This window comes from Lampris incognitus, chromosome 2, assembly GCF_029633865.1.
Source record: "Lampris incognitus isolate fLamInc1 chromosome 2, fLamInc1.hap2, whole genome shotgun sequence".
NCBI lineage: Eukaryota > Metazoa > Chordata > Actinopteri > Lampriformes > Lampridae > Lampris > Lampris incognitus.
In genome coordinates, this window is record NC_079212.1 from 100,453,237 (window position 1) to 100,462,806 (window position 9,570).

Sequence of the window (9,570 nt, forward strand, 5' to 3'; positions counted from 1 at the left end):
GCAAAAAGAGCTCACAGGTGCTGCTGGTTTTAAGTAAAGCCTAAAACCAAATGCCGTACCTACAATTTTCTCCCACAAGGAGTCTAAATGCCCATGGATAGTGAATGAAATCTGCTCTCTTATACCCTTTTCCCACTGGCCAAAAAACCTGCTAACATCTGCCTTTGGTGGTCAATGTTACATTGACCAAAGGTGGATGTTAGTGGGTTTTTTGGCCAGTGGGAAAAGGGTAAAAGAAATATCAAAGACAGGAGACATTGGATGTTCTCCTGCTAGGATGTAAACAAACCATTCCTGCAGTTGCAGCCTCTGAAGGCAAACCATCAGGCATGACCCTGATCACGGAGGAACCTGACAATCCACCAGTTCAGCAATCCACAAGTGTACAGTGTTCTCCAAGTAAGACCGATGCAGCAACTCAGACAGATATAGACACATTGGATGCAGTGGTACAGTCAGTGGATGTGCACTATCCGGTAAATATGGACAATATTTACGCAGGTAAACATGAAATTCAGTTGGATAAACAAGTAGAGGGGGACAGTCAGTCCCAGGATCTGTTCCTCTCAGATGATGAACTTAGCAAGGAGAGTCAGCCACAGTACAGGCAATCTCACCTGGAATACAATGTAAGCTCACCTGAGTCCTCTCAAATCACCCAGGAATCACAAACTTAAAGTGACACCCATAAAGAAGATGGGCTTTTTCTAGTTTCTGAGGAACCGTTAAAACAATTGCTTCAGTATTGTTTTAAGTGCGGCTCCTTGACTGTCAAGGAACATATGAAGGAGCTGCAACATGAAGGAACACAGATGACACTAGAGCTCACATGTGCTAATGGCTGTAGTTCAGTGACGTGCAGTGAGGTCAGTGGCTAGGTTGGCAGTGGGCATTCACAAATCCAAATTACATCAGTTTGTGCTCACTAATGTTTTATAACAATCTGATCCTTCTTCATCTTCCAACTGCCACAGAATTCTAGAATATTATGCCCCCCTGACTGAACTACATTCCAAATGAAAACCTAAACAAAATATTGTTAATATATGAAGAACTTTTTTCTTGTTTTATATGGTTTTTGATAGCTGTGAAATTGCTTAATAACACCATTGCCTCACATCATTGCATTACACAGCATTACATCACTAAATCCCAAAAATGCCTTTTTGCAGACATACTGCAATACAACAGATTGCTGGGCTTTTTGGTTGTGTCAGTGGTCTTATTGACTTGTACAGACATGAAAGGGGCTGCATTTACCTCATTTTGAATGTTCTGTCGAAGAGTGTCACTTGCTGCCAGTTTTGAACACTGTTCGATGTTCTTGAAAACACTGAGGAAACTTCAAGATGCGTCGCCAACCGCTGGTCTTTCTCCACAAAGAGGTTTAAGAGCTTCACATAGTTTCCCTGGTTTGATAAGCCAGCGCTTTCCTTGCTTCCCTGAAGGCTAATTCCTGTTTCCCTAAGTAACAAATAGCACGAATCAAGTCCTTCAGAATCTCACGTTTTTCCCTCACCTTCGCGTTGTGGATGGAGACTTTATGTTTGTTAGCCTCGTTTAAAGCTAGGTTGATCGGGGTGCAGTTTCCAAAGGTTTTCAAAGCTATTTGATGTTGAATGTGTGAACTGGACCACTCGTGCTTGACTAGCACTGCAGGCAGATTGTTCAGATCACAGTAGCTGGCACCTACCCATACATTGTCCCGCGCTCCGGAAAACAGCAAACAAGGGAAGCAGTACAGCCTGCTGGTGGTAGCACTGGAGTCGCATAGCCACTTTCCTTATGTACCACTCTGGCTGGAATGATTGGATAATGTTCTGCCCTTTACACTGGTGGAGGTCAGGGAGAGCTGGTATAGGCCTGCCTTGCTTGATGACAAGTAATTTTTGCTGGGAATCCAGTTTATTAAAACTCTGAAGCTGTACGATGGTCAACATTACTGATTTCACTCTGAATTGTAGCCAAGCTAATCAAATTCAAACGAGCTAGCTTGCTTTATTGATAGCAACATGCATACTTGTAACTAGAGTGAGATTTTGATATGATGTTATGAATTTGTTGTATGGTTATTTTGATTAAATAATTACAGAGTAGGCACTGCCTACCCTGACCGCATGTCATTGCTGTAGTTACAGATGGAAGACTAATGGCAGACTGAGTGGGACCAAATCGGCAGAAAACCTGCTTTTGGCAGCATCAGTTTTCTTCAGTGGCATCCATCTTGCTAAATTTGAATGGTTCTGTAGTAACATGAACCTCAAAACAATGTGAAGACACATACACAACACTGAGGAAGAAGTTTGTCTCTCATCTCATCACATCATCAGCCGCTTCTCCGGGGTCAGGTTGCGGTGGCAGCAAGCTAAGTAGGGCACTTCAAACATCCCTATCCCCAGCAACGCCCTCCAGCTCGTCCTGGGGGATCCCAAGACATTCCCAGGCCAGATTGGACATGTAGTCCCTCCAGCGAGTTGAGTCTACCCCACGGTCTCTTCTCAGTCGGATGTGCCTGGAAAACCTCCAAAGGAAGGTGCCCCAGAGGCATCACAATCAGATGCCCGAATGCATCTGAATGAATGAATGAATGAAGTTTGTGTTTCCTGTTATTGGGGAAAAAAAGGGCCAAAGAGTGGAATGCAGTGTTAACTACCATGAAATCTTGAGAAGCAGAAGTTGTGCTCTGTGGAGATGGCCGGTGCAACTCTCCAGGCCACTCAGTGCAATACTGCACGTCCACTTTTTAGATGTGCAGAGTGAAAAGGTTGTCGACTTCAAAGTAATAAACTGCACCAACGTTTCAATCTCTAATACCTTGGAAATCAAAGGTTTTAAGGAAGCTCTTAACACTTTAAAAGAAAATAGAGTGAAGGTCTCTACCATCTCCATTGAAAAACATCCACAAATTGTTAAAGAAATGGGGGTCTGTAATTCAGAAAAATGCCACGAATTTGATCCCTGGCCACTGCACCTAAAAGGAGGGAATGTGAAGGCCTGGGAGAGTAGATTCCATCCATCATAAATCATTTGTGTTGAGGTGTACAAACCTGTGAGGGTGATGCCAAAGTGCTGAAAGAGAAGTGGGTATCAGTGATACACCATGTTACCAACCGACATGACTGGCCAGGGAACAGGCACCATCACCGATGAGCTCATGCACCCCTTTATGAGCCAAACCAGAGAAGTAAGCTTTGGTTAAGGCCAGGATCTGACAGCCCACAAAGCCTTCGTGAAGACTGTGAAAGACAAGTTGTTTTTGAAAGACCTCGATCATCTGACGAAGCGCATCCACACAAAAACACTAGAGGTATGTTCAAATATAGAAATCACCTTTTGTAAGGTGAGCTTTTGTCACCTAATGTGGTGGTAGTTGGATATTGTACTATGTTTAACCTATTTTTCATATTTCCGTGTTCGAAAAGGCTGTTTTTGAAGATGGGGAGCGTGTTGATGAACTCAAGTTCAAATCTCATCAATCAATCAATCAATCAATCACATTTTTTTTGTATAGCACTTTTCATACAAACAAATGTAACGCAAAGTGCTTCACACAATAAAACAATGAAATCGATAACCCCCCCCCTCTCAAAAAAAATAAATAAATAGAAGTACGGGCAAATTTTAGAAAAGTACAAACAAGTTTAAAACTGAGTTAGTAAAATAAATAAAAGTGCCATAAACATTGATTAATTAAAAGTAAAAACAGAGCAGAATATATAAAAATAACAAAATATATAAAACACACACACTATGAATTTAGCTGTAGGCTGTTTTAAAAAGTAAGGTTTTTAACCTGCTTTTAAATGTGTCCAGTGTGGGGGCCTCTCTCTCAGGTCCTCATGGCGCAAACTCCACAAGAGATTCGCAGCAAGACCAGTAGCTGTTGAGAAAGACTGTGGCTACTTGACGGCTATGGAGGCAGATATTCTGTCATCTGAGTCAGATTCAAACCGGGGCATGGACATGAGATTAAACCAAAAACATACCATGACTCCAAAAGATAGACTGTCCAAATCACAGATCATTTTTCAAACAGTAGTTTTCACATTTCAAGTAGTTGCATCATTACAAACACATGACGTAAACACCAGAATTGTTCAAATCCACATGAACTTTAATTTTAAATTCTAGTCAAAAGGTCAGTGTTTTCAAGGACACTTTATATTTCATAAATGGGATGAAACACATCTGTATAATTTTCATATCGGGGTACATTTTGTAAAAACATTATTTAAACCATTGACATTTTTGTATGATACCCTATTTTGTTAAGCTGTGCATAACTCATGCTCCTGATGAAAGTCATCCAAATGTGAACTATGCAGTTTAGATATCATTAAAATCTCTCCATGCTTCATCTACTTCTGCATGGTCAACATGTATAGCTTCAAATTCTGTACAGATTCCACCTGGTTCAGAGGAGACATTTCTTATTTTGTTAACTGCACATCATGGAATGACTGCCGACTCTTCTCCCCAGCCTGCCATGCATCCACCATGTAAATATGAGGTATATATCTAAGACCTAAAACCAGAATTTTTGAAACAAATATACTGTTAAGTTATGAAGGAATGATACAAGCTGTTTCCCTTAACCCGTAAATCTACTGAAGACTTCACACAAAGGGTGCAGTCCAGTTAGAATTTTTTTCATCATTTGTAGAGGGATGGAAAAAAGTGTGCACAGGTCAACTGTTACAGCTGAAACTACACGACCCTCAGTCCTCCACTGTCTTGAAGTACAAACATGCCACCTGAAGTAGGAAAGTAAAATTCACTTGAATGCTTTACACTAACTTCTATGGTTTTTCATCTGAGGATTTCGGTTACTGATGGTGGCAAGTGCAAAATGCTATCGATATAGAAACACTACTTAGTTCCCCGGTAGATATGATAAGGTGTTATAATCAAATATATGTGCAAAATAATGCAAGGACACTATTTGGTCTGCAGAATGCAAATAACCAGGAATCAAACTGAATTTAATATATAATACAGTTTATACAAGATATGTAAAGATTTGTACTCTGAATCAGTATATCAGTTGTGATAAAGTGATACTGATGAATCTACTGAAGAGTTTTAAATATCCAACAGCTTAATATTGTTGTAGTGGGAATGTGTAAGCAAAACTGTGTATCTAGGATACAAGGCTGGAAAAACCATACTTATGTATATATAAGTGTGTGTGTGTATATATATATATATATAGTTGTTCGCCATTTTTGCTTGTGACCTGAGATGACCTGACAACATAATCTTGACTTGACCAAAGCTTGCTGTTGCAGACCATTCAAAGATGGATGAGAGAAGAAAAAGGGAGATATGAACTACACAAGAACGAAAGAAAGAAAGACAGAAATTATGAGCATATACATCAGGAATGTCTGCTTATCTTCGCTTGTAAATAGTGATCTTCTCTATGTGACTTGCTCAGTGTCTTGGTGACTGAAATATTTTAAGACAGACAAAAACAATTATTTCCTCTAGAGCTGCTTTTACAGTTATACGTTCATGTTCTTTGGCATAACATTCACACTCTTCGCACACATCATCCTCCAAGCCAAACCTGCAACACCAGTTTTATACAAAATAGAACTTTATCTATTCAAACCAGCTGGGCAACCTTCATGTGGTGCTGCAAGTTAGTCACGAGACTCATTTAATCCAATGGTACATGCAATGGAGGGAAGATAAGCAATACTTTCTCTCTAAATTCTCTGTTAAAAGATAAGTATAATGTCATGTGTTGAAAAAATTCTTACACCCAAACACAACTCACTTTACCATGGACCCTTAAAGAGGAAGCGCATCAACTATGTGGCTCAAAATTGATCATAGATCTTGGTTTTGTCTGTTAGTGAACATATCCCAGGAGAGAGGGATCCTTCATATCTTTGTGATTTAATGATACTATGTATTGATCCACAATTTATCTTATTTTATTTATTTGAAGTTTTGTTGATAGAAAAACATGACAGGAGAAACTTGTATTATTAGTATTATTGGAAGTAGTTGTGCAATGCATCCTTCACCAAAGCACAAAATGAGGATATAAAATTTGGAGAACAAAGTTAATTTGAGCATTTGCGTAACTCTACAGTCTGTGTTTTATAGAGTGATGCATGTCTCGTGGCACATTTAACACTAAAATATTTCTAACGCTTGAGAAAATAAATGTCATCCCAAATGATGATAATAATAATAGTAATAATTAATAATAATGATAAGCATTTTATTTAAAGGCACCTTTTATGACACTCAAGGTCACCTTACATCAAATACAACAAAACAAAGCAGTAAAAACATTAGTGCAATCAACAATAAAACACACAATAAGCAATAGAGCATACATCAGCAGGAGTTTAAAAAAAATGAATTTGATGCTGTCAATGCTGTTAAAGTGAGTGTGCTAGTTTAAAAAGTGGGTTTTAAGAGCAGTTTTGAATTCTGTAACGGAGTCCAGTAAGCGGATGTTACAGGGGAAAGAGCTCCAGAGCATAGGAGAACACCCTGGCATGCTTTGTACTGAGGTTGATGACTGGTAGTGCCAACAGACCTGCTAGTCTGAAGGAGGTCTGTAAGATAAACAGAGGATAGATAACGAAGAGCTTAGAATGTTAACAATACAATTTTAAAATTAATCCACTGTGACACAGGAAGCCAGTGTAATTGAATCAGCAGAGGAGAGACATGGTTAGTGGACTTCGAACGTGTAATAATCCATGCTGAAGAATTCTGGAGGAGTTGAAGTTGGTGAATACGTTTCGTGGGGATACCTACCAGGAACACATTGCAGTAGTCAATGCGTGATGTGACCAAAGCATTGACTAAGACGTCTGTTGAGTGTTTTGTTAAAGCAGGGCGTAGTCTGAAGATTCGCAGATGGAAAAAGGATAGGAAGACATTGCTTATATGGCTGGAAAAGGAAAGGGTACTATCTAGGATAACACCAAGGCTCTTAGCCTGACAGGAGACAGGTACGGTGGCTCCAGCAATGTAGAGTGAGCAAATATTAGTTTTTGAGTGTAGCTTTAGTGCCAATGAGGAGTAGCTCAGTTTTATGACTGTTGAATTTCAGATAATTGTTAGTCATCCATATCTGTATATCAGGAGACAAGCAGCGAGGGTACTGGAGGGGAGAGTGGAAGTGGGCTTAGTGCACACATAAAGCTGTGTATCATTGGCATAGCAGTGGAAATAGATATCATAGGAAGATGTTGGTAATCAGGAAACAGGAACACTTTGTAATTTTATTTCATGTACTTACGTACATGAAATGAAAAGAAATATAATTTCCTCCAGCCCACAGCAGTGCAACACAAAGACAAAAACATAACCAAAAACTACAACTACAATAATATACATATCCAAACTAACACATATATCCAAACTAAACCAAAATAATCACTGTCCAAGGGAATGAACGCCAGTCAGAATGACTGGCGGAACTGCCGATGATACAGTCCTGTACACCTCTGGTCCCTCCCCTGATGCTGCCCTGAAAACTCTCCAGGAGAGTTTTCTAAAAATCCAAGCTGGCTTCTCTGCCCTTGGCCTGGTCTTAAACACCAGCAAGACCAAAATGATGTGGTTCGGCCACAAAGGTGCCTCCCAATCTGACACCATCGTAGCTGCAGATGACAAAAAGCTGGAAGTGGTCACCTCCTATAAATACCTAGGAGTGTGGATCGACAGCACCCTGTCATTCTCGGAACATCTGTCCAAACTGCAGGGCAAGGTCAAAGCAAGGCTTGGCTCTCTCTACAGAAACCGCTCCTCTTTCACTACCTCGGCGAAACGCACCCTGGTCCAGATGACTGTCCTGCCACTACTCGACTTCGGCGATGTAATCTACTGTTCAGCCTGCAAGGGATCTGTCGAGCGTTTAGATGTTTTATATCACTCTGCCATACGTTTTGCCACCAATGCTCCCTATAGGACCCATCACTGCAAGCTGTACTCCCTCATAAACTGGCCCTCCATCGAAACCAGACGCAACATCCACTGGCTGACGTTTATCTACAAAACACTTCTAGGCTACACTCCCTCATACCTCACACACCTCCTCCACCTACGCCCACCCCCGAAGTACTCCACCCGTTTAGCTACGCACATCCTGGTAAGTATTCCCAGTACCAAATCCTCATTAGGCTGCTCCTCGTTTCAGTATGCAGCAGCCGATAGCTGGAACAGGCTACAAAAAACCCTGAATATGGAAAAATTCATCTCCGTCCGTTCCTTTAGGGAAACCATAACAAATACACTAGTGCACACTTGCAGCTGTTTTACCTGAGCCAACTCCTTGCCACCATTACTGTTTGTCTGTCCTCCTGCTCCCATGGTTGTTTTATACTCTGCCTGTATGTCATAGCCTAACCTGCTGCCCCCCCCCCCGTCTGTTTTTAAACCCTGCTAAACGTGCGGTATGTCATAACCTGTTGCTACACCCCTGCTGTCTGCTTTATCACTGCTACATGTACTGTATATCCTAACTGCCTGAGTTGTATGTCTGCTTGCCTCCTAACTGCCTGCTATACTGTCCCATTATTGGGCTGTCTGCTGTAATTAACTGTCTACTGTCTAACCCTGCTGATACCGTATGCTGCCAATACCATTAATGCTTTATGTGTGTGTTGTATGTTGCCTCTTTTTTTATTTTATTTTTTTGAATTTTTATTTTTTTATTTTTTTTTATTTTACTTCCCATCCCCTTCCCCTAGGGGGCACTTACCCCCAACATAGGCCATTATTGTAATTAAGAGTTTGCTCTTAATTAACTTGCCTATTAAAATAAAGGTTGATGATGATGATGATGATGCTGGTCTGCACAGGCTAGCAGTTAGTTTAGCCTACCCTGCTTCCGCATCCTGTCAGACTGCCCTTGGTGTTATCTCCTTGAGCGTAGCTCTGGGCAGAGCCATGGTCCCTGGTCCCAGCCGATCCAGCGCTAGCTCTCCCAGCCATCAAATGAAGACAAAACTTAGATGTAGATGTGGACAAAGACACTGCATGGACGGTACTGGGTGAGGCCGCCACAAACGTAAATTCCCACTGCCATCCTCCTACACCGGTACTGGGTGAGGCTGCTGCAAATGTGAATTTGTGCCGTCATCTTCTCACACTGGAAACAAGATGGAGGAGGTAAAATATAAGCAGGAGTGGCCCCAACACTGAACCCTGTGGAACTCCATGAGGAACTATCAAACCCTCTGACCGGTAATTCTGAATTTGTACAAAATGTGTCCTGTCTGTAAGGTAGGAAGCAAACCACTGATACAGTGCCCCCAACGCCAATGCTAGCCAGATGATCCATGAGTAGCTGATGGGATATAGTATCAAAGGCTGCGGTGAGGTAAAGGAAGATGAGGATAGATAGTAGACCAGAGTCAGCTGCACGAAGGAGGTCATTAGTGATCTTAACCGGGGCTGTTTCTGTGCTATGTTTGGGGCGAAAGCCAGATTGGAATTGTTCAAAGAGGTTATTGTTATCAAGGTGGATCTGGAGTTGAGATGCAACTACATTCTCAAAAGTTTTTGGAGATGAATGGTAATTTGGAGATAGGCCGG

General features: G+C 41.2%; 1 long non-coding RNA gene across 1 annotated transcript; it reads right to left on the minus strand.

Moving 5' to 3' along the window:
* Positions 1 to 2,485: 2,485 nt before the first annotated feature.
* Positions 2,486 to 3,839, minus strand: LOC130133387 (uncharacterized). The gene is made up of 3 exons (XR_008813516.1): positions 3,794 to 3,839; positions 3,048 to 3,236; positions 2,486 to 2,603 (listed from the first exon to the last, which is right to left on the minus strand). It is a non-coding gene; the product is annotated as an uncharacterized LOC130133387 (long non-coding RNA).
* Between the last annotated feature and the right edge of the window lie 5,731 nt (positions 3,840 to 9,570).